General features: G+C 36.6%; 22 non-coding genes across 22 annotated transcripts; 3 read left to right on the plus strand and 19 right to left on the minus strand.

Annotated features, from left to right (window-relative positions):
• Positions 1–2,872: 2,872 nt before the first annotated feature.
• Positions 2,873–2,954, minus strand: Trnas-uga. Its single transcript has one exon. It is a non-coding gene; the product is annotated as a tRNA-Ser (tRNA).
• A 3,268-nt stretch (positions 2,955–6,222) lies between these two features.
• On the plus strand, positions 6,223–6,295 carry Trnas-aga. The gene has a single exon. It is a non-coding gene; the product is annotated as a tRNA-Ser (tRNA).
• A 222-nt stretch (positions 6,296–6,517) lies between these two features.
• Positions 6,518–6,590, plus strand: Trnas-aga. Its single transcript has one exon. It is a non-coding gene; the product is annotated as a tRNA-Ser (tRNA).
• Positions 6,591–6,810: 220 nt separating this feature from the next.
• Trnas-aga lies at positions 6,811–6,883 on the plus strand. Its single transcript has one exon. It is a non-coding gene; the product is annotated as a tRNA-Ser (tRNA).
• Positions 6,884–8,077: 1,194 nt separating this feature from the next.
• On the minus strand, positions 8,078–8,159 carry Trnas-aga. The gene has a single exon. It is a non-coding gene; the product is annotated as a tRNA-Ser (tRNA).
• Positions 8,160–9,201: 1,042 nt separating this feature from the next.
• Trnas-cga lies at positions 9,202–9,283 on the minus strand. Its single transcript has one exon. It is a non-coding gene; the product is annotated as a tRNA-Ser (tRNA).
• A 3,618-nt stretch (positions 9,284–12,901) lies between these two features.
• Positions 12,902–12,983, minus strand: Trnas-aga. The gene has a single exon. It is a non-coding gene; the product is annotated as a tRNA-Ser (tRNA).
• Positions 12,984–13,390: 407 nt separating this feature from the next.
• Positions 13,391–13,463, minus strand: Trnat-agu. Its single transcript has one exon. It is a non-coding gene; the product is annotated as a tRNA-Thr (tRNA).
• Positions 13,464–14,028: 565 nt separating this feature from the next.
• Trnas-aga lies at positions 14,029–14,110 on the minus strand. The gene has a single exon. It is a non-coding gene; the product is annotated as a tRNA-Ser (tRNA).
• Positions 14,111–14,510: 400 nt separating this feature from the next.
• On the minus strand, positions 14,511–14,583 carry Trnaa-agc. Its single transcript has one exon. It is a non-coding gene; the product is annotated as a tRNA-Ala (tRNA).
• A 565-nt stretch (positions 14,584–15,148) lies between these two features.
• Positions 15,149–15,230, minus strand: Trnas-aga. The gene has a single exon. It is a non-coding gene; the product is annotated as a tRNA-Ser (tRNA).
• A 400-nt stretch (positions 15,231–15,630) lies between these two features.
• Positions 15,631–15,703, minus strand: Trnat-agu. The gene has a single exon. It is a non-coding gene; the product is annotated as a tRNA-Thr (tRNA).
• Positions 15,704–17,399: 1,696 nt separating this feature from the next.
• On the minus strand, positions 17,400–17,481 carry Trnas-aga. The gene has a single exon. It is a non-coding gene; the product is annotated as a tRNA-Ser (tRNA).
• Positions 17,482–17,877: 396 nt separating this feature from the next.
• On the minus strand, positions 17,878–17,950 carry Trnat-ugu. The gene has a single exon. It is a non-coding gene; the product is annotated as a tRNA-Thr (tRNA).
• A 726-nt stretch (positions 17,951–18,676) lies between these two features.
• Positions 18,677–18,758, minus strand: Trnas-aga. The gene has a single exon. It is a non-coding gene; the product is annotated as a tRNA-Ser (tRNA).
• A 1,037-nt stretch (positions 18,759–19,795) lies between these two features.
• On the minus strand, positions 19,796–19,877 carry Trnas-aga. Its single transcript has one exon. It is a non-coding gene; the product is annotated as a tRNA-Ser (tRNA).
• A 397-nt stretch (positions 19,878–20,274) lies between these two features.
• Trnat-agu lies at positions 20,275–20,347 on the minus strand. Its single transcript has one exon. It is a non-coding gene; the product is annotated as a tRNA-Thr (tRNA).
• Positions 20,348–20,911: 564 nt separating this feature from the next.
• Trnas-aga lies at positions 20,912–20,993 on the minus strand. Its single transcript has one exon. It is a non-coding gene; the product is annotated as a tRNA-Ser (tRNA).
• Positions 20,994–22,031: 1,038 nt separating this feature from the next.
• Trnas-aga lies at positions 22,032–22,113 on the minus strand. Its single transcript has one exon. It is a non-coding gene; the product is annotated as a tRNA-Ser (tRNA).
• Positions 22,114–22,509: 396 nt separating this feature from the next.
• Trnat-agu lies at positions 22,510–22,582 on the minus strand. Its single transcript has one exon. It is a non-coding gene; the product is annotated as a tRNA-Thr (tRNA).
• Positions 22,583–23,613: 1,031 nt separating this feature from the next.
• Trnat-agu lies at positions 23,614–23,686 on the minus strand. The gene has a single exon. It is a non-coding gene; the product is annotated as a tRNA-Thr (tRNA).
• A 564-nt stretch (positions 23,687–24,250) lies between these two features.
• Trnas-aga lies at positions 24,251–24,332 on the minus strand. Its single transcript has one exon. It is a non-coding gene; the product is annotated as a tRNA-Ser (tRNA).
• Positions 24,333–24,995: the final 663 nt, after the last annotated feature.

Consider the following 24,995-nt stretch of genomic DNA (forward strand, 5'->3'; position numbering starts at 1 on the left):
AATGCGGAACGGATATGGATAATATGCGGGAAGGATATGGAGCTGCGTTTTACATTGAACATATAGACACGATCTTTTTTTATTTTTCTAAAAATGTGACACCAAAAATAAAAGAAAAGTCCTAAAGAGTGAAATGGAAAGCATAACAGCCCTGCTTTGTACCAGACATAGGCCAATTACCACCAGCACTTGCACCACATCTATTGCCTGAGCACATGACATATTTGAAGCAGTTTGGTATGCGGTTTAAACATTATTAGGATTGACTAATTCCCCTGGAATATCAATATTTTTTGTTGTGTTTTGTTTCGAATTTGCCACATGATGAGTAGTGTTTCGTGTATACCAATTTGCATTTCAACTATACATGATGGCATTAATTTTATTGTAAAATACTTGGAGTAAAGTGCAAAAGCGCATAACCTACTTTGCACGTTCGTTATGCTGGTCGAGGCCGTCAAATTGTTCCTCGTTGTTATAGCAGTCGACAGCTGGGACATTCTCAAGCTCAGTGTATGCGGCGGAGGCGCGACCTGTGGGCAAGCTGGGACCCACTGGAATCCATCTGAACAGAATAGCCTTAATTCTAGTGTGTGCGTCTTTGAGCCGTAAATTTTTAGTCATGTGTGCCTGGCTTAATAAGTGTTAGTGCGTGTATCATAGTTTCGTGTGTTTTTTCGCTCCGAACAAGGACTGTTTAACAAGTAGTGACTTATTTCCGTCTCGATTGGCATTGATTAGCTATTTTCAATCTAGTTTGACATGTCGTATTTATTAAAGGAAGATTAATTTATTTTCGTCTGTTCGTATTCTTGTCTTTGATTTGAAGGGATACTGAGAGTCTTTAAAAAGACGGAAATGAAACGCAAACTGAAGTTCTATGCGATATTCTTTGCTTGTTTTTACGATCCCTTTGCAAGTGAGTCATGACAGTTTTGAAATGGGTACCTGAACAAACCCTCCTGGTTTTCCGGACAAGACTGTCATCTCTTCGCTGGCCTTTGGTGGGGAGGTTTCTCGTAGTGGAGTATCTTCTATTTGTTCTTTTGTTTCAGCAAAAAATAAGAATGCGATGAGGCATTTGATGCCATGGTACTTCAAGTAGCTTCGGAACAACGACCACCAATGAAATGGGTGGACTGTATGGGTAACCTCATCAACGTCGGCGAGGGGAGGACAGAAAATGCCCGTTTAGCTCCCGTCATAGATAAAGGTACGCAGGGAAGGACAGTGGGTCAGGTCGAGGATTTGTTTTTTCGGTATCCTGACCCTTTTCGACCAGGCGAGCTACATAGGAATGTTGCGTATACTGGGAGACCATCACGAAAGAGCAGCCTTCGACCATTCATTTGGATGTTTTACATTGGATACGAGACAAGGTACCCGTTTTTGAGTTTAGTCAACTTTATGAAGGGTCTTATAAGGGCATGTCCTACGATTCTGATCGTCCGACACGTAGAATTTTTCGGAATAATCAATCTTGCAAGCTTTTTGTTTCGTTTGTTACGTTATTAGATAGGGTGAGGGCCGGCGCCGTTTCATTGTTGGGGAGAGTTGGAGAAGTAGAGCCCCCACATATTGTTCATCCTCTCACGGTCGAACCAATGAAGCCACGCCTCTGTTATGATGCTCGTTATCTGAATTTATGGATGAAAGAGAAGCCCTTCACGGTGTTTGATGATAAATTTTGCCAATTTCTTCTGTGTTGTTTCGTATTTTCTCTAAAAACAGTCCGTGCCTTAACAGTTCAATTCCCGTCTCTGTAACACAACCGGTTAGCGCGTTCGGCTGGTTGATAGCTCGAATCCATCGGCAGTACGCGGTTTCCGAAATATGCGTCAAATCAATCTCTGGAAAAATATTGTCCATTGTAAACAAATGTTTCTAATTCATCCAGGGACGCGGTTTCCATTTTATGCGTCCTGTAATCGAATGTAAACAAATTTTTCAAAAAACGTATTTTGTATGTATTTTTTTCACGCCGATTGTTAAATACGTAATGGTTAAAACTATTTAAGTCTTTGTGAATTTTACAATTATTCAACAACGTTCTCTTTCAATTTGGAAGGACAATAAGGGCTTGGACAGGAATCGAACACGTGACCTCTCGCACCCCAAAGCGAGAATCATTCCTTTAGACCAGCAAGCCACGCCTGGTCGAAACCGTTCATGAACTTTCAGTGTTTAGAAAAATTCTGCCATAGCGTGAAATGAAAAACCAAGTTTAAAAAACTTCCGTTAACAGGTGGGCCAAAAATAACCATATACGTATTAAAATGAGGTTATAGAGAACAGAGATCCTAAAGAGAGGTCCCTGTATACGTAACAGTGGAGGATTTCGTTCTAGAGCAACCAGCATGTTTGGCTCAGCAGAAGAAATTTTATTGCTTTGAAAGAAATATGAAACTGCTTTGAGAGAAATTGAAAGAAAACGTTGTTAAACGAACAGATGGGGCTTGCTTTCTGTCTCGAAAGAAACAAGCCCCATCCGTTCGTTTAACAACGTTTTATTTCAATTTTGAAGGAAAATCAGGGCTTGCAGAGGAACTGAACCCGTTGTCTCTCGCATCCAAAGCGAGAATGATACCAAAACTGGCAAGCCATGCCTGGGCGAAATAATTCATTAACTTTCAATCAGCATGTTTGTTTTTTATTTCTAGTAACCGAATGAAAATGCCTATAAATTTTGACTACTTCAGGTAAAAAGGGTGCGATGCTAAAAATGCTATTTATTCTATTACTTGAAGTATTGAAAATTTAGATCAGTAATCTATTTCGATTGGCTGTGCCTGAAAAATGCAAAATCACCCGTAAAACCACTCTTCCACGGTAAAGAAAGTCTTTCTGCGAAATGTTGCGGGATAACAAGACTCGTAGTCGGCAGGATTGGAACCTGCGCGGGAATATCCCAACAGATTTCAAGTCTGTCGCCTTAACCACTCGGCCACGACTACATATTGCATAACGAGTTGCTTCCTTCGCGTTACCCTTGATAGCTTGGAAATTACCTATTTATTTTACGTCTTGCGCACAGTAATACAGAGTTACTCTGGGCTTCGTAAGCCTACCTAACTTATTTTTTTTCGCTAACCGAGTTTAGCAAATGTGAAATATTAGGACTAAGAGATAAAAAAAAGGTCTCGTGCAAGTCACGTTGACGATTGGCGGGAAATCCGTTTATCATATTTTAATTGATTATATTGTAGAAATTTGTCAGAACTTTCACAGCGTGTGTAAGCAAGATCAGTCATGGAACATTCTTATATTAGACGCAGATCCAAGATAGCAACGCAACTGTAATAAGTGCATGGCTGCTAATTACTAGGTCCAAGTTTAAGTGAAAATTGTGAAGAGCCCCGTCAGAGATTCGAACGCCAGACCCCCGGTTTACTAGACCAGTGCTCTTACCACTTATAGCTAAGGAGGCAGACGTAAAAAATGCTGGTTCACATTGCTGATATAATTACATTGAAGCAAAATCCTCAAACTATATTTTTATATGGCTGATACTTGCATCAAGTTGCGTGAGAGAGTACAAAAAATGTTCGAACGGGAGCACGTACCACTTATTTTTCAGGAGACACGACCCTTTGAAGTGGAAGGGGACCACGGGGCTTTGACAAGAATCGAACCCGTGACCTCTCGCACCCATAGCAAGAATCATATATGATATATACCTCTAGACCAGCAAGCCACGCCAGGGCAAAATCGTTCATTAATTTTCAGTATTTAATTAAAAGAAATTCAGCCATCGAATTAAATGAAAAACTAAAGTTTAAAAAACTTGTGTTAACTGGCGCGCTAAAAATATCCAATATACCTATTAAAATTGAGGCTATAAAGAACAGAGATCCTAAATAGAGGGGATTTCGCGTTCTCGTCCAATCAACATGTTTTTTTTCCTATTCGGTAACGGAATCAAAATGCGTAAATTTTGACTCATTCATGTAAAAAGGGTAAAATATTAAAAATTCAATACATGGAGTATTAAAAATTTAGATCAATTAGTTTGATTTGCTGTGTTTGCCTGCATGAAAAACGCGAACAAATATGGCTATTAGTTGAAGTTAATGAGTTCACGGCAACCAGGTATATAATCCATCGTAATTATCCTTACTCTGGTTTTAATAAATGAAAGTAACACCACACAAAGAATAACTTTAACGACCCAACGTTTCGACACTCCGGTTTTTTTATAACAAAAATTATGGAAGTAGCTATTATTTACAATATATTTACACATAAAAAAGTTAAGCTATTATGTACAGTTAAAGTTAAGTCAAATCTAAGTTTAAAATCTTATTGCACTACTACAACGATACTCATATTAAAATATTACACATGAAATTATTTACTGTTATTCAATAAAACTACTGTTACTAGTAAAGAAATTTAATATATTACTTAAATGTAATATGGTATTTTATAAAATGTTTAGTACTGTTGATCGAGTGTTAGACGCTGAATTAGAGATTTTTTGTGCAATTAAATACAAATTTGATGAAAAATGTATATGAGCCCCATATAAAACTGTCATTTCACCCTAAAAGAAAACCTTGCATTAAATTACATTACAGAGTGTATTCATTTATATATCTCCTCTTTCATGAGCGGACAAGCCACTCAAAAGAGGTACTGGTAAAAGGCGGAATCCACCTTACACAGCAGCAGAACTGCATCAACATAAATGCATACATGTCTTGAATATTGTCTTTGCAATTCTCATTGATGGGCAACACAAGATGTGCTGCCCAAGTGAGCTGATGGTTAAAGGTAGTCTAAGAAGCTGTAAAACAGCAATGCCAGGGCCAATATTAAAACAATAAACTGCAATGTCACTTAATTCATAATTTGCCAAACACAATTTCTAATCAAATTAACATGGTTACCTTTAAATGTGACAGTAATTTGACTCTAATGTTTCATGCTCTTTTTATATACCTTTATTGTTTATGTTGTCCAATGAAAAGGAAAGACCAAAGCTATTACATATCTAAGAGCATGTGTGCTCAAAAATCAATATATTATACTATATAGCTGTGAGACCTGAGAGGTAATAGGTTCTATGTATGAAGCCAATATATGTAACTAACACTTTATGTGCAACCTGATTACCTGAATGATCTATTGGTCAAAGGTATAAATAATCTTTTGTGAATTGGTGTTTTGAAAACCATAAGTAAATTACTATTAGTGCTCCAAAATATATAATTTTATATTATTAACTGAACACAATTTTTAGTGGCTTCTCAGTTGAAATTGAATTTTTGATATGAATTATTCAATAGTTTTACAAATTCATGCAAGATCAAACAAGGAGACTGCTTACAATCAAAATATCATTTTTTACAGAATATAAACAGTATATAAGCTGCCTAAGTTTCATATAAGCATAAGGGCCATTTATACGAGCGAAAATAAGACAAGGCTCCAGAGTTGTTTGCCCTAAATAAGCCGCACTCGAAATTCTCATATGAACCATTAAACAATGGTGTCCAACATCGACGTTCTGCCGTATCTATATGCAATGTCCCTAAAGGCTAAATCCCGCCAATGTCATGGCGATTCTTCGGGGATTTACAATTAAAAGTAGTGCAGGCAAATGCTATCTTTTATGTAGTGATGAAATTTGAAATATCTACATTTTGTGCAATTGTGCGCGATTGTACTTTGGATTTGAGTAAAATACAGAGTATTTGCGCGCCACATCTCCCGCTAACAACAAGCTCAAAAACATACCTTAAACGTCTGGCAATACTGGCCAAAGTCAACTGCAATAAGCCATGAGTGAACGTCCTCCACTGTGAACATTTTTTCTCAGTTCAGCGGAATTATAGAGCAAAGAAATATTTGAATATACCAAGACACAAAGACAAGCTTTTACCGCACGTTGAAGCTCACGGTGATTTGAAACTGACAATGAAATTGGAGTCATTTGAATCGTTGTGCCAAAGGAAACGCAAAACATGATTGGCTCATTATAATTAATAATACCCGTCCGCTTGTATTAGCATTCATTTCCAAAGGAACGCAAAACATGATTGGCTCGATCATTATATTATATATATATATTTATATATATATATATATATATATATGACATACGACATGTAAAAGGACGAACGACATGGAAAAGGACGAATATATATATACGACATGTAAAAGGACGAAACTCCGCATTGTCAATAACAACTCAAGCAAAATCACAGTCGTTCCCAACTTGGCCTTGTAGCTCAGACGGTAGAGCATCGTTCTAGAAATGCGAAGGTCGCGGGTTCGATTCCCACCGCGGTCAAGTAGAATTTTCTGCTTGCCCGGTTGGTCATACTTGTGTAGAAGAACAAACACATCTTACATATATATATCCACAAGTGAAACATGGCTCAATTAAGAGCAAAAAAGCACAAATATATATATATATCAACATTTGCAGAAGTAACTGCATAACGACATGTAAAAGGACGAAACTCCGCATTGTCAATAACAACTCAAGCAAAATCACAGTCGTTCCCAACTTGGCCTTGTAGCTCAGACGGTAGAGCATCGTTCTAGAAATGCGAAGGTCGCGGGTTCGATTCCCACCGCGGTCAAGTAGAATTTTCTGCTTGCCCGGTTGGTCATACTTGTGTAGAAGAACAAACACATCTTACATATATATATCCACAAGTGAAACATGGCTCAATTAAGAGCAAAAAAGCACAAATATATATATATCAACATTTGCAGAAGTAACTGCATAACGACATGTAAAAGGACGAAACTCCGCATTGTCAATAACAACTCAAGCAAAATCACAGTCGTTCCCAACTTGGCCTTGTAGCTCAGACGGTAGAGCATCGTTCTAGAAATGCGAAGGTCGCGGGTTCGATTCCCACCGCGGTCAAGTAGAATTTTCTGCTTGCCCGGTTGGTCATACTTGTGTAGAAGAACAAACACATCTTACATATATATATCCACAAGTGAAACATGGCTCAATTAAGAGCAAAAAAGCACAAATATATATATATATCAACATTTGCAGAAGTAACTGCATAACGACATGTAAAGGACGGACGAAAACTCCCGCATTGTCAATAACAACTCAAGCAAAATCACAGTCGTTCCAACTTGGCCTTGTAGCTCAGACGGTAGAGCATCGTTCTAGAAATGCGAAAGGTCGCGGGTTCGATTCCCACCGCGGTCAAGTAGAATTTTCTGCTTGCCCGTTGGTCATACTTGTGTAGAAGAACAAACACATCTTACATATATATATCCACAAGTGAAACATGGCTCAATTAAGAGCAAAAAACAAATATATATATATATAATATATATATATAATATATATATTAATATATATATATATACATATAATATATATATATATTAATATAATATAATATATATATATATATATATATTGTATATATTTAATTTGTGGTATGATGTGATATTAATGTATGAACCAATAATGCTCTTGGCCTTGTTGGCTTAATTAGCCTTCAAAACAAGTCCCAAATACTGGAAAGATATATGTCGCCGGCATAGTTTCGTAGTAAGTTTACTCTTTTTTTTGAGTAAAGAATACGTATTTTTTTTAGTAACTGATACACGTGGTATTACTCAAAATTTTGAGTAAATTTTACTCATTGTACATAACTCATGATTTGAGTAAATGCTGCGTTTTTTCAGGAAAAGAGTAACACTTTACATTTACTCAAATTTGTGAGTATTTAAATCTCCTGCGTAAGCTTGAGTAAATTTTACTCATCAATTTACTCATAGTTGAGCAAATAGTGCGCAGAAATTGGAGTAATAGTTAACACTTTACTCAACATTTTGAGTTTTCGTTTACTGGCAAGAGAGAGTAAAGTTTCTCTTTACCGAATGAGGAGTAAAATTTACTCAAATTATTGAGTAATCGGTGCAATTACTCAAAAATTAAGTAATATTTACTCAAATGAGAAAATGTATTTTTTGCAGTACCTGTGAAACCACTCACACAGTTCACTGCAACGAAAGTAATTATAAAAACTGAGTCATTTATACATACAAAAAAATTTCTGAGTTTCATGAAATATTGGGGGAACCCAAAATTCGTAGTCGGCAGGATTTGAACCTGCGCGGGAATATCCCAACAGATTTCTAGTCTGTCGCCTTAACCACTCGGCCACGACTACATACTGCATGATGGGTTGCTTCTTTGGCATTCGTATTGGAACTTAACCAGTTAAATTACGTCTTGGGCACAATAAAATCTGGTGACTCTGGACTTCGTAGTCCTGCCTAGCTTCTCAGTTTATGTGCTAACCGTATTTAGGATTCGTGAAATAGTAAAATTAAGAAATAAATAAAAGTCTCGTGCAAGTCACGCTGATGATTGGCGGAAGATCAGTTTATCATATTTTAGTAGGAAAGGATCAGATTCCCTCATTATCGACGTTAAGTTGTTATTTGAAATATTCTCTCATGAATCGTATATTAATTCTTTTTGTTGCTTTCAAATTAGAATTTATATAAAATGAGCTAGCTGTAGAAGAAAGTTCATCATACACTAGATCCTGGTTTAAGTGAAAATTGTCAAGAGCCTCTTCAGAGATTCGAACTCTGGACACCTGGTTTACTAGACCACTGCTCTTACCACTGAGCTAAGGAGGCAGACGTAAAAATTCAGGTTCATATTGCTGATATAATTACATTGATGCAAAATCCTCAAACTATATTTTTATAAGGATGTTAATTCCATTAATTTGCGTGAGAGAGAACAAAAAATCTTCGACAGCATAATTTTCAGAACTCAAAACTCATTGAACTGGAAGGGCACAACAAGGCTTGCACGGGAATCGAACTCGTGACCTTTCGCACTCGATGCGAAAATCATACCAGCAAGCTACGCTTTCATTCAAGACCAATTAGCATGTTTGCTTAATATTCGGTAACGGGTTGAAAATGCATAAATTTTGACTACTTCAGGTAAAAAGGATATATTACTAAAAATTCTATACATCAAGTATTAAAAATTTAGATCAATTAGTTTCATTTGCTGTGCCTGCATGAAAAATGCAAAAAAATATGTCTATTAGTTTCAAACGAAATTCCACCTCTTTTCCACCTGTGAAACCACTCACACAATTCACTGCAACGAAAGTAATTCTCAAAACTGAGTCATTTACATACAAAATAAATTCTGAGTTTTATGAAATATTGGGGGAACCCAAAATTCGTAGTCGACCGGATTTGAACCTGCGCGGGAATATCCCAACAGATTTCGAGTCTGTCGCCTTAACCACTCGGCCACGACTACATACTGCATGATGGGTTGCTTCTTTGGCATTCCTATTGGAACTTAACCAGTTATATTACGTCTTGGGCATAATAAAATCTAGTGACTCTGGACTTCGTAGTCCTGCCTAGCTTCTCAGTTTATGTGCTAACCGTATTTAGGATTGGTGAAATAGTAAAATTAAGAAATAAATAAAAGTCTCGTGCAAGTCACGATGATGATTGGCGGAAGTTCAATTTATCATATTTTATTAGGAAAGGCTCAGATTCCTTCATTATCGACGTTAAGTTGTTATTTGAAATATATTCTCTAATGTATCGTATGTTAATGCTTTTTGTTGCTTTCAAATTAGAATTTATATAAAATGAGCTAGCTGTAGAAGAAAGTTCATTATACACTAGATCCTGGTTTAAGTGGAAATTGTCAAGAGCCTCTTCAAAGATTCAAACTCTGGACCCCTGGTTTACTAAGCCAGTGCTCTTACCACTGAGCTAAGGAGGCAGACGTAAAGAATGCTGGTTCACATTGCTGATATAATTATATCGATGAAAAATCCTCAAATTATATTTTTATATGGCTGTTAATTCCATTAAGTTAAGTGAGAGAGTACAAAAAATGTTCGACAGCAAAATTTTTAGAACACAAAACCCATTGAAGCGGAAGGGGACAACAAGGCTTGCACGGGAATCGAACCCGTGACCTTATGCACCCGATGCGAAAATCATACCTCCAGACCATCAAGCCACGCCTGGACGAACTAGTTTATCAACTTTCAGTATTTAAAAAAATGAAAAACTAAAATTTGTGCTAACTGGCTCACAAAAAAATATCCCATATATCTAATAAAAGTGAGGTTATAAAGAATAGAATAGAGGTCCCTGTAACAATGGGGGATTTCGTTGAAGACCAATCAGCAGGTTTGTTTAAATACTCGGTAACGGGATCAAAATGCGGAAATTTCGACTACTTCAGGTAAAAGGGGTACATTACTAAAAATTCTATATATGAAGTATTAAGAAGTTAGATCAATTAGTTTGATTTGCTGTGCCTGAATGAAAAACGGAAACAAATATGTTTTATAGTTGCAAACGAAATTCCATATCTTTTCCACCTGTGAAACCACTCAAACAGTTCACTGCAACGAAAGTAATTATCAAAACTGAGTCATTTACATACAAAATAAATTCTGAGTTTTAAGGAATATTGGGGAACCCAAAATTCGCAGTCGGCAAGATTTGAACCTGCGGCGGAATATTGCAACAGATTTCTAGTCTGTCGCCTTAACCACTCGACCACGACTTTGGCATTCGTATTGGAACTTAACGAGTTATATTACGTCTTATGCACAGTAATATATAGTGACTGTGGACTTCGTAGTCCTGCTTAGCTTGACAGTTTATGTGCTAACCGTATTTAGGATTGGTGAAATAGTAAAATTAAGAAATAAATAAAAGTCTCGTGCAAGTCACGGTGATGATTGGCGGAAGTTCAGTTTATCATATTTTATTAGGAAAGGCTCAGATTCTTTCATTATCGACGTTAAGTTGTTATTTGAAATATATTCTCTAATGTATCGTATGTTAATGCTTTTTGTTGCTTTCAAATTAGAATTTATATAAAATGAGCTAGCTGTAGAAGAAAGTTCATTATACACTAGATCCTGGTTTAAGTGGAATTTGTCAAGAGCCTCTTTAGAGATTCGAACTCTGGACGCCTTGTTTACTAGACGAGTGCTCTTACCACTGAGCTAAGGAGGCAGACGTAAAGAATGCTGGTTCACATTGCTGATATAATTATATCGATGAAAAATCCTCAAATTATATTTTTATATGGCTGTTAATTCCATTAAGTTAAGTGAGAGAGTACAAAAAATGTTCGACAGCAAAATTTTTAGAACACAAAACCCATTGAAGCGGAAGGGGACAACAAGGCTTGCACGGGAATCGAACCCGTGACCTTATGCACCCGATGCAAAAATCATACCTCCAGACCAGCAAGCCACGCCTGGACGAACTAGTTTATCAACTTTCAGTATTTAAAAAAATGAAAAACTAAAATTTCTGCTAACTGGCTCACTAAAAAAATATCCCATCTATCTAATAAAAGTGAGGTTATAAAGAATAGAATAGAGGTCCCTGTAACAATTGGGGATTTCGTTGAAGACCAATCAGCAGATTTGTTTAAATACTCAATAACGGGATCAAAATGCGGAAATTTCGACTACTTCAGGTAAAAGGGGTACATTACTAAAAATTCTATACATGAAGTATTAAGAAGTTAGATCAATTAGTTTGATTTGCTGTGCCTGCATGAAAAACGGAAACAAATATGTTTTATACTTGCAAACGAAATTCCATATCTTTTCCACCTGTGAAACCACTCACACAGCTCACTGCAACGAAAGTAATTATCAAAACTGAGTCATTTACATACAAAATAAATTCTGAGTTTTGTGAAATATTGGGGAACCCAAAATTCGCAGTCGGCAGGATTTGAACCTGCGGCGGAATATTGCAACAGATTTCTAGTCTGTCGCCTTAACCACTCGACCACGACTTTGGGATTCGTATTGGAACTTAACGTGTTATATTACGTCTTGGGCACAGTAATATATAGTGACTCTGGACTTCGTAGTCCTGCCTAGCTTCACAGTTTTTGTGCTAACCGTACTTAGGATTGGTGAAATAGTAAAATTAAGAAATAAATAAAAATCTCGTGCAAGTCACGGTGATGATTGGCGGAAGTTCAGTTTATCATATTTTATTAGGAAAGGCTCAGATTCCTTCATTATCGACGTTAAGTTGTTATTTGAAATATATTCTCTAATGTATCGTATGTTAATGCTTTTTGTTGCTTTCAAATTAGAATTTATATAAAATGAGCTAGCTGTAGAAGAAAGTTCATTATACACTAGATCCTGGTTTAAGTGGACTTTGTCAAGAGCCTCTTCACAGATTCGAACCCTGGACCCCTGGTCTACTAGACCAGTGCTCTTACCACTGAGCTAAGGAGGCACACGTAAAGAATGCTTTGAAGCGAAAGGGGACAACAGGGCTTGCACGGGAATCGAACGCGTGACCTCTCCCACCCGAAGCGAGAATCATGCCTCTAGACCAGCAAGCCACGCCTGGACAAAATAGTTCATTTATTTTCAGTATTTAAAAAAAATCCTCCATCGCGTTAAATGAAAAACTAAACTTTAGGAAACTTCTGTTACCTGGTGCACTAAAAATATCCCATATATCTATTAAAAGTGAAGTTTTAAAGAATATTGATTCTAAATAGAGGTCCCTGTAATAATGGGGGATTTCGTTGAAGACCAATCAGCAGGTTTGCTTAATATTCGGTAACGGGTTCAAAATGCGTAAATTTTGACTACTTCAGGTAAAAGGGATATTTTACGAAAACTTCCATACATCATGCAAGTATTAAAAATTTAGATCAATTAGTTTGATTTGCTGTGCCTGCAAAAAAAAAACGGAAACAAATATGTCTATTAGTTTCAAACAAAATTCCACCTCTTTTCCACCTGTGTAACCACTCACACAATTCACTGCAACGAAAGTAATTATCAAAACTGAGTCATTTACATACAAAATAAATTCTGAGTATTATGAAATATTGGGGAAACCCAAAATTCGTAGTCGGCAGGATTTGAACCTGCGCGGGAATATCCCAACAGATTTCTAGTCTGTCGCCTTAACCACTCGGCCACGACTACATACTGCATGATGGGTTGCTTCTTTGGCATTCGTATTGGAACTTAACGAGTTATATTACGTCTTGGGCACAGTAATATATAGTGATTCTGGACTTCGTAGTCCTGCCTAGCTTCTCAGTTTATGTGCTAACCGTATTTAGGATTGGTGAAATAGTAAAATTGAGAAATAAATAAAAGTGTCGTGCAAGTCACGGTGATGATTGGCGGAAGTTCAGTTTATCATATTTTATTAGGAAAGGCTCAGATTCCTTCATTATCGACGTTAAGTTGTTATTTGAAATATATTCTCTAATGTATCGTATGTTAATGCTTTTTGTTGCTTTCAAATTAGAATTTATATAAAATGAGCTAGCTGTAGAAGAAAGTTCATTATACACTAGATCCTGGTTTAAGTGTAAATTTTCAAGAGCCTCTTCAGAGATTCGAACTCTGGACCCCTGGTTTACTAGACCAGTGCTCTTACCACTGAGCTAAGGAGGCAGACGTAAAGAATGCTGGTTCACATTGCTGATATAATTATATCGATGAAAAATCCTCAAATTATATTTTTATATGGCTGTTAATTCCATTAAGTTAAGTGAGAGAGTACAAAAAATGTTCGACAGCAAAATTTTTAGAACACAAAACCCATTGAAGCGGAAGGGGACAACAAGGCTTGCACGGGAATCGAACCCATGACCTTTTGCACCCTATGCGAAAATCGTAACAGCAAGCTACGCTTTCATTCAAGACCAATTAGCAGGTTTGCTTAATATTCGGTAACCGGTTGAAAATGCATAAATTTTGACTACTTCAGGTAAAAAGGATATATTACTAAAAATTCTATGGATGAAGAATTAAAAATTTAGATTAATTAGTTTGATTTGCTGTGCCTGCATGAAAAATGCAAAAAAATATGTCTATTAGTTTCAAACGAAATTTCACCTCTTTTTCACCTGTGAAACCACTCACACAGCTCACTGGAACGAAAGTAGTCATGAAAACTGAGTTCTTTAAATACAAAATAAATGCTGAGTTTTATGAAATATTGGGGGAGCCCAAAATTCGTAGTCGGCAGGATTTGAACCTGCACGGGAATATCCCAACAGATTTCTAGTCTGTCGCCTTAACCACTCGGCCACGACTACATGATGGGTTGCTTCTTTGGCATTCGTATTGGAACTTAACGAGTTATATTACGTCTTGGGCACAGTAATATATAGTGACTCTGGACTTCGTAGTCCTGCCTAGCTTCTCAGTTTATGTGCTAACCGTTTTTAGGATTGGTGAAATAGTAAAATTAGGAAATAAATAAAAGTCTCGTGCAAGTTACGATGATGATTGGCGGAAGTTCAGTTTATCATATTTTATTAGGAAAGGCTCAGATTCCTTCATTATCGACGTTAAGTTGTTATTTGAAATATATTCTCTAATGTATCGTATGTTAATGCTTTTTGTTGCTTTCAAATTAGAATTTATATAAAATGAGCTAGCTGAAGAAGAAAGTTCATTATACACTAGATCCTGGTTTAAGTGGAAATTGTCAAGAGCCTCTTCAGAGATTCGAACTCTGGACCCCTGGTTTGCTAGACCAGTGCTCTTACCATTGAGCTAAGGAGGCAGACGTAAAGAATACAGGTTCACATTGCTGATATAATTATATCGATGAAAAATCCTCAATTTATATTTTTATATGGCTGTTAATTCCATTAAGTTAAGTGAGAGAGTGCAAAAAATGTTCGACAGCAAAATTTTTAGAACACAAAACCCATTGAAGCGGAAGGGGACAACAAGGCTTGCACGGGAATCGAACCAGTGACCTTTTGCACCCTATGCGAAAATCATACCAGCAAGCTACGCTTTCATTCCAGACCAATTAGCAGGTTTGCTTAATATTCGGTAACGGGTTGAAAATGCATAAATTTTGACTACTTCAGGTAAAAAGGATATATTACTAAAAATTCTATGGATGAAGAATTAAAAATTTAGATCAATTAGTTTGATTTTCTGTGCCTGCATGAAAAATGCAAAAAAATATGTCTATTAGTTTCAAACGAAATTTCACCTCTTTTTCACCTGTGAAACCACTCACACAGCTCACTGGAATGAAAGTAATCATCAAAACTGAGTTCTTTACATACAAAATAAATGCTGAGTTTTATGGAATATTGGGGGAGCCCAAAATTCGTAGTCGGCAGGATTTGAACCTGCGCGGGAATATCCCAACAGATTTCTAGTCTGTCGCCTTAACCACTCGGCTACGACTACATGATGGGTTGCTTCTTTGGCATTCGTATTCGAACTTAACGAGTTATATTACGTCTTGGGCACAGTAATATATAGTGACTCTGGACTTCGTAGTCCTGCCTAGCTTCTCAGTTTATGTGCTAACCGTATTTAGGATTGGTGAATTAGTAAAATTAAGAAATAAATAAAAGTCTCGCGCAAGTCACGGTGATGATTGGCGGAAGTTCAGTTTATCATATTTTATTAGGAAAGGCTCAGATTCCTTCATTATCGACGTTAAGTTGTTATTTGAAATATATTCTCTAATGTATCGTATGTTAATGCTTTTTGTTGCTTTGAAATTAGAATTTATATAAAATGAGCTAGCTGTAGAAGAAAGTTCAATATACACTAGGTCCTGCTTTAAGTGGAAATTGTCAAGAGCCTCTTCAGAGATTCGAACTCTGGACCCCTGGTTTACTAGACCAGTGCTCTTACCACTGAGCTAAGGAGGCAGACGTAAAGAATGCTGGTTGACATTGCTGATATAATTATATCGATGAAAAATCCTCAAATTATATTTTTATATGGCTGTTAATTCCATTAAGTTAAGTGAGAGAGTACAAAAAATGTTCGACAGCAATATTTTTAGAACACAAAACCCATTGAAGCGGAAGGGGACAACAAGGCTTGCACGGGAATCGAACCCGTGACCTTTTGCACCCGATGCGAAAATCATACGAGCAAGCTACGCTTTCATTCAAGACCAATTAGCAGGTTTGCTTAATATTCGGTAACGGGTTGAAAATGCATAAATTTTGACTACTTCAGGTAAAAAGGATATATTATTAAAATTCTATGGATGAAGAATTAAAAATTTATATCAATTAGTTTGATTTGCTGTACGTGCCTGCATGAAAAATGGAAAAAAATATGTCTATTAGTTTCAAACGAAATTTCACCTCTTTTTCACCTGTGAAACCACTCACACAGCTCACTGGAACGAAAGTAATCATCAAAACTGAGTTCTTTACATACAAAATAAATGTGAGTTTTATGAATATTGGGGGAGCCCAAAATTCGTAGTCGGCAGGATTGAACCTGCGCGGGAATATCCCAACAGATTTCTAGTCTGTCGCCTTAACCACTCGGCCACACGACTACATGATGGGTTGCTTCTTTGGCATTCGTATTGGAACTTAACGAGTTATATTACGTCTTGGGCACAGTAATATATAGTGACTCTGGACTTCGTAGTCCTGCCTAGCTTCTCAGTTTATGTGCTAACCGTATTTAGGATTGGTGAAATAGTAAAATTAAGAAATAAATAAAAGACTCGTGCAAGTCACGGTGATGATTGGCGGAAGTTCAGTTTATCATATTTTATTAGGAAAGGCTCAGATTCCTTCATTATCGACGTTAAGTTGTTATTTGAAATATATTCTCTAATGTATCGTATGTTAACGCTTTTTGTTGCTTTGAATTGGAAGTTAGAATTTATATAAAGTGAGCTATAGCTGTAGAAGAAAGTTCATTATACACTAGATCCTGGTTTAAGCGGAAATTGTCAAGAGCCTCTTCAGAGATTCGAACTCTGGACCCCTGGTTTACTTGACCAGTGCTCGTACCACTGAGCTAAGGTGGCAGACGTAAAGAATGCTGGTTCACATTGCTGATATAATTATATCGATGAAAAATCCTCAAATTATATTTTTATATGGCTGTTAATTCCATTAAGTTAAGTGAGAGAGTACAAAAAATGTTCGACAGGAAAATTTTTAGAACACAAAACCCATTGAAGCGGAAGGGGACAACAAGGCTTGCACGGGAATCGAACCCATGACCTTTTGCACCCGATGCGAAAATCATACCAGCAAGCTACGCTTTCATTCAAGACCAATTAGCAGGTTTGCTTAATATTCGGTAACTGGTTGAAAATGCATAAAATTTGACTACTTCAGGTAAAAAGGATATATTATTAAAAATTCTATGCATGAAGAATTAAAAATTTAGATCAATTAGTTTGATTTGCTGTGCCTGCATGAAAAATGCAAAAAAAATATGTCTATTAGTTTCAAACGAAATTTCACCTCTTTTTCACCTGTGAAACCACTCACACAGCTCACTGGAACGAAAGTAATCATCAAAACTGAGTTCTTTACATACAAAAAAAATGGTGAGTTTTATGGAATATTGGGGCAGCCCAGAATTCATAGTCGGCAGGATTTGAACCTGCGCGGGAATATCCCAACAGATTTCTAGTCTGTCGCCTTAACCACTCAGCCACGACTACATAATGGGTTGCTTCTTTGGCATTCGTATTGGAACTTAACGAGTTATATTACGTCTTGGGCACAGTAATAGTGACTCTGGACTTCGTAGTCCTGCCTAGCTTCTCAGTTTATGTGCTAACCGTATTTAGGATTGGTGAAATAGTAAAATTAAGAAATAAATTAAAGTCTCGTGCAAGTCACGGTGATGATTGGCGGAAGTTCAGTTTATCATATCTTATTAGGAAAGGCTCAGATTCCTTCATTATCGACGTTAGGTTGTTATTTGAAATATATTCTCTAATGTATCGTATGTTAATGCTTTTTGTTGCTTTCGAATTAGAATTTATATAAAATGAGCTAGCTGTATAAGAAAGTTCATTATACACTAGATCCTGGTTTAAGTGGAAATTGTCAAGAGCCTCTTCAGAGATTCGAACTCTGGACCCCTGGTTTACAAGACCAGTGCTCTTACCACTGAGCTAAGGACGCAGACGTAAAGAATGCTGGTTCACATTGCTGATATAATTATATCGATGAAAAATCCTCAAATTATATTTTTATATGGCTGTTAATTCCATTAAGTTAAGTGAGAGAGTACAAAAAATGTTCGACAGCAAAATTTTTAGAACACAAAACCCATCGAAGCGGAAGGGGACAACAAGGCTTGCACGGGAATCGAACCCGTGACCTTTTGCACCCGATGCGAAAATCATACGAGCAAGCTACGCTTTCATTCAAGACCAATTAGCAGGTTTGCTTAATATTCGGTAACGGGTTGAAAATGCATAAATTTTGACTATTTCAGGTAAAAAGGATATATTATTAAAAATTCTATGGATGAAGAATTAAAAATTTAGATCAATTAGTTTGATTTGCTGTGCCTGCATGAAAAATGCAAAAAATATGTCTATTAGTTTCAAACGAAATTTCACCTCTTTTTCACCTGTGAAACCACTCACACAGCTCACTGGAACAGGGGCGCCGGAATATCGATAATAACGGGGGCAGATATTCATATAGTCGTGTTCGCAGATCGTTAAAACAATCAATTTCAAAAGGAGTTAATAATGCAGAACACGAATATATGAATATCTGCCCCCGTTATTATCGATATTCCGGCGCCCCTGCACTGGAACAAAAGTAATCATCAAAACTGAGTTCTTTACATACAAAATAAATGGTGAGTTTTATGAAATATTGGGGGAGCCCAAAATTCGTAGTCGGCAGGATTTGAACCTGCGCGGGAATATCCCAACAGATTTCTAATCTGTCGCCTTAACCACTCGGCCACGACTACATGATGGGTTGCTTCTTTGGCATTCGTATTGGAACTTAACGAGTTATATTACGTCTTGGGCACAGTAATATATAGTGACTCTGGACTTCGTAGTCCTGCCTAGCTTCTCAGTTTATGTGCTAACCGTATTTAGGATTGGTGAAATAGTAAAATTAAGATATAAATTAAAGTCTCGTGCAAGTCACGGTGATGATTGGCGGAAGTTCAGTTTATCATATTTTATTAGGAAAGGCTCAGATTCCTTCATTATCGACGTTAAGTTGTTATTTGAAATATATTCTCTAATGTATCGTATGTTAATGCTTTTTGTTGCTTTCGAATTAGAATTTATATAAAAATGAGCTAGCTGTAGAAAAAGTTCATTATACACTAGATCCTGGTTTAAGTGGAAATTGTCAAGAGCCTCTTCAGAGATTCGAACTCTGGACCCCTGGTTTACTAGACCAGTGCTCTTACCACTGAGCTAAGGACGCAGACGTAAAGAATGCTGGTTCACATTGCTGATATAATTATATCGATGAAAAATCCTCAAATTATATTTTTATATGGCTGTTAGTTCCATTAAGTTAAGTGAGAGAGTACAAAAAATGTTCGACAGCAAAATTTTTAGAACACAAAACCCATTGAAGCGGAAGGGGACAACAAGGCTTGCACGGGAATCGAACCCGTGACCTTTTGCACCCGATGCGAAAATCATACGAGCAAGCTACGCTTTCATTCAAGACCAATTAGCAGGTTTGCTTAATATTCGGTAACGGGTTGAAAATGCATAAATTTTGACTATTTTAGGTAAAAAGGATATATTATTAAAAATTCTATGGATGAAGAATAAAAAATTTAGATCAATTAGTTTGATTTCTGTGCCTGCATGAAAAATGCAAAAAAATATGTCTATTAGTTTCAAACGAAATTTCACCTCTTTTTCACCTGTGAAACCACTCACACAGCTCACTGGAACGAAAGTAATCATCAAAACTGAGTTCTTTACATAAAAAATAAATGGTGAGTTTTATGAAATATTGGAGGAGCCCAAAATTCGTAGTCGGCAGGATTTGAACCTGCGCGAGAATATCCCAACAGATTTCTAGTCTGTCGCCTTAACCACTCGGCCACGACTACATGATGGGTTGCTTTTTTGGCATTCGTATTGGAACTTAACGAGTTATATTACGTCTTGGGCACAGTAATATATAGTGACTCTGGACTTCGTAGTCCTGCCTAGCTTCTCAGTTTATGTGCTAACCGTATTTAGGATTGGTGAAATAGTAAAATTAAGAAATAAATTAAAGTCTCGTGCAAGTCACGGTGATGACTGGCGGAAGTTCAGTTTATCATATTTTATTAGGAAAGGCTCAGATTTCTTCATTATCGACGTTAAGTTGTTATTTGAAATATATTCTCTAATGTATCGTATGTTAATGCTTTTTGTTGCTTTCGAATTAGAAATATAAAATGAGCTAGCTGTAGAAGAAAGTTCATTATACACTAGATCCTGGTTTAAGTGGAAATTGTCAAGAGCCTCTTCAGAGATTCGAACTCTGGACCCCTGGTTTACTAGACCAGTGCTCTTACCACTGAGCTAAGGAGGCAGACGTAAAGAATGCTGGTTCACATTGCTGATATAATTATATCGATGAAAAATCCTCAAATTATATTTTTATATGGCTGTTAATTCCATTAAGTTAAGTGAGAGAGTACAAAAAATGTTCGACAGCAAAATTTTTAGAACACAAAACCCATTGAAGCGGAAGGGGACAACAAGGCTTGCACGGGAATCGAACCGGTGACCTTTTGCACCCGATGCGAAAATCATACGAGCAAGCTACGCTTTCATTCAAGACCAATTAGCAGGTTTCTTAATATTCGGTAACGGGTTGAAAATGCATAAATTTTGACTACTTCAGGTAAAAAGGATATATTATTAAAAATTATATGGATGAAGAATTAAAAATTTAGATCAATTAGTTTGATTTGCTGTGCCTGCATGAAAAATGCAAAAAAATATGTCTATTAGTTTCAAACGAAATTTCACCTCTTTTTCACCTGTGAAACCACTCACACAGCTCACTGGAACGAAAGTAATCATCAAAACTGAGTTCTTTACATACAATAAAAATGGTGAGTTTTATGGAATATTGGGGCAGCCCAGAATTCGTAGTCGGCAGGATTTGAACCTGCGCGGGAATATCCCAACAGATTTCTAGTCTGTCGCCTTAACCACTCGGCTACGACTACATGATGGGTTGCTTCTTTGGCATTCGTATTCGAACTTAACGAGTTATATTACGTCTTGGGCACAGTAATATATAGTGACTCTGGACTTCGTAGTCCTGCCTAGCTTCTCAGTTTATGTGCTAACCGTATTTAGGATTGGTGAAATAGTAAAATTAAGAAATAAATTAAAGTCTCGTGCAAGTCACGGTGATGATTGGCGGAAGTTCAGTTTATCATATCTTATTAGGAAAGGCTCAGATTCCTTCATTATCGACGTTAGGTTGTTGTTTGAAATATATTCTCTAATGTATCGTATGTTAATGCTTTTTGTTGCTTTCGAATTAGAATTTATATAAAATGAGCTAGCTGTATAAGAAAGTTCATTATACGCTGGGTCCTGGTTTAAGTGGAAATTGTCAAGAGCCTCTTCAGAGATTCGAACTCTGGACCCCTGGTTTACTAGACCAGTGCTCTTACCACTGAGCTAAGGACGCAGACGTAACGAATGCTGGTTCACATTGCTGATATAATTATATCGATGAAAAATCCTCAAATTATATTTTTATATGGCTGTTAATTCCATTAAGTTAAGTGAGAGAGTACAAAAAATGTTCGACAGCAAAATTTTTAGAACACAAAACCCATCGAAGCGGAAGGGGACAACAAGGCTTGCACGGGAATCGAACCCGTGACCTTTTGCACCCGATGCGAAAATCATACGAGCAAGCTACGCTTTCATTCAAGACCAATTAGCAGGTTTGCTTAATATTCGGTAACGGGTTGAAAATGCATAAATTTTGACTATTTCAGGTAAAAAGGATATATTATTAAAAATTCTATGGATGAAGAATTAAAAATTTAGATCAATTAGTTTGATTTGCTGTGCCTGCATGAAAAATGCAAAAAAATATGTCTATTAGTTTCAAACGAAATTTCACCTCTTTTTCACCTGTGAAACCACTCACACAGCTCACTGGAACAAAAGTAATCATCAAAACTGAGTTCTTTACATACAAAATAAATGGTGAGTTTTATGAAATATTGGGGGAGCCCAAAATTCGTAGTCGGCAGGATTTGAACCTGCGCGGGAATATCCCAACAGATTTCTAGTCTGTCGCCTTAACCACTCGGCCACGACTACATGATGGGTTGCTTCTTTGGCATTCGTATTGGAACTTAACGAGTTATATTACGTCTTGGGCACAGTATATAGTGACTCTGGACTTCGTAGTCCTGCCTAGCTTCTCAGTTTATGTGCTAACCGTATTTAGGATTGGTGAAATAGTAAAATTAAGAAATAAATTAAAGTCTCGTGCAAGTCACGGTGATGATTGGCGGAAGTTCAGTTTATCATATTTTATTAGGAAAGGCTCAGATTTCTTCATTATCGACGTTAAGTTGTTATTTGAAATATATTCTCTAATGTATCGTATGTTAATGCTTTTGTTGCTTTCGAATTAGAATTTATATAAAATGAGCTAGCTGTAGAAGAAAGTTCATTATACACTAGATCCTGGTTTAAGTGGAAATTGTCAAGAGCCTCTTCAGAGATTCGAACTCTGGACCCCTGGTTTACTAGACCAGTGCTCTTACCACTGAGCTAAGGAGGCAGACGTAAGAATGCTGGTTCACATTGCTGATAATTATATCGATGAAAAATCCTCAAATTATATTTATATGGCTGTTAATTCCATTAAGTTAAGTGAGAGAGTACAAAAATGTTCGACAGCAAAATTTTTAGAACACAAAACCCATTGAAGCGGAAGGGGACAACAAGGCTTGCACGGAATCGAACCCGTGACCTTTTGCACCCGATGCGAAAATCAACGAGCAAGCACGCTTTATTCAAGACAAATTAGCAGGTTGCTTAATATTCGGTAACGGGTTGAAAATGCATAAATTTTGACTATTTCAGGTAAAAAGGATATATTATTAAAAATTCTATGGATGAAGAATTAAAAATTTAGATCAATTAGTTTGATTTGCTGTGCCTGCATGAAAAATGCAAAAAAATATGTCTATTAGTTTCAAACGAAATTTCACCTCTTTTCACCTGTGAAACCACTCACACAGCTCACTGGAACGAAAGTAATCATCAAAACTGAGTTCTTTACATACAAAATAAATGGTGAGTTTTATGAAATATTGGGGGAGCCCAAAATTCGCAGTCGGCAGGATTGAACCTGCGCGAGAATATCCCAACAGATTTCTAGTCTGTCGCCTTAACCACTCGGCCACGACTACATGATGGGTTGCTTCTTGGCATTCGTATTGGAACTTAACGAGTTATATTACGTCTTGGCACAGTAAATATAGTGACTCTGGACTTCGTAGTCCTTCCTAGCTTCTCAGTTTATGTGCTAACCGTATTTAGGATTGGTGAAATAGTAAAATTAAGAAATAAATTAAAGTCTCGTGCAAGTCACGGTGATGATTGGCGGAAGTTCAGTTTATCATATTTTATTAGGAAAGGCTCAGATTTCTTCATTATCGACGTTAAGTTGTTATTTGAAATATATTCTCTAATGTATCGTATGTTAATGCTTTTTGTTGCTTTCGAATTAGAATTTATATAAAATGAGCTAGCTGTAGAAGAAAGTTCATTATACACTAGATCCTGGTTTAAGTGGAAATTGTCAAGAGCCTCTTCAGAGATTCGAACTCTGGACCCCTGGTTTACTAGACCAGTGCTCTTACCACTGAGCTAAGGAGGCAGACGTAAAGAATGCTGGTTCACATTGCTGATATAATTATATCGATGAAAAATCCTCAAATTATATTTTATATGGCTGTTAATTCCATTAAGTTAAGTGAGAGAGTACAAAAAATGTTCGACAGCAAAATTTTTAGAACACAAAACCCATTGAAGCGGAAGGGGACAACAAGGCTTGCACGGGAATCGAACCCGTGACCTTTTGCACCCGATGCGAAAATCATACGAGCAAGCTACGCTTTCATTCAAGACCAATTAGCAGGTTTGCTTAATATTCGGTAACGGGTTGAAAATGCATAAATTTTGACTACTTCAGGTAAAAAGGATATATTATTAAAAATTATATGGATGAAGAATTAAAAATTTAGATCAATTAGTTTGATTTGCTGTGCCTGCATGAAAAATGCAAAAAATTATGTCTATTAGTTTCAAACGAAATTTCACCTCTTTTTCACCTGTGAAACCACTCACACAGCTCACTGGAACGAAAGTAATCATCAAAACTGAGTTCTTTACATACAAAATAAATGCTGAGTTTTATGGAATATTGGGGCAGCCCAGAATTCGTAGTCGGCAGGATATGAACCTGCGCGGGAATATCCCAACAAATTTCTAGTCTGTCGCCTTAACCACTCGGCCACGACTACATGATGGGTTGCTTCTTTGGCATTCGTATTGGAACTTAACGAGTTATATTACGTCTTGGGCACAGTAATATATATTATTATTATTATTATTATTATTATTATTATACATAAAACATACTCCCAATAGGGCTTTTCAGTATGTACTAACAAGGCTAAAAATAGGTATATTTCTATCTACAATTACGTTATTGACTATGCTATGTTTATAAAATATGTTTACAATTAAGAGAAATCCTAGTTATATAGTTATACTAAGATTTTAATACTTTAACTAAGATAGGTTTCCGTTAACGTTATTTGTTAACATATTTTTCTTTAAGTGCTTCTTAAATGTTTTAAAAGGTAGTTTTTTAAAATCTTTATCTAAAATGTTCCAGATTTTTATTGCTCTATAGCAAAAACTTCTTTGACCTGATGTTGTTTTGCATGGGGGAATGTCAAGGTCGTCTTTATTCCGGGTGTTCTTGTTGTGAACTGCATTTCGTTTTAAAAACTGGTCACATAAGTACGGCGGTGCAAGTTCGTTCATGCATTTATAAGCCATTAGTGTATCTCTGTACTGTAAATGTTCCTTGACTGGGAGCCAACCGATCGCCTGTAGTACTGGTGTTATGTGGTCGTATTTCCTTGTATTTGTTATGATCCTACAAGCAAAATTTTGTA

This window comes from Dendronephthya gigantea, unplaced genomic scaffold, assembly GCF_004324835.1.
Source record: "Dendronephthya gigantea isolate DGI-Jeju-01 unplaced genomic scaffold, DenGig_1.0 000196F, whole genome shotgun sequence".
NCBI lineage: Eukaryota > Metazoa > Cnidaria > Anthozoa > Malacalcyonacea > Nephtheidae > Dendronephthya > Dendronephthya gigantea.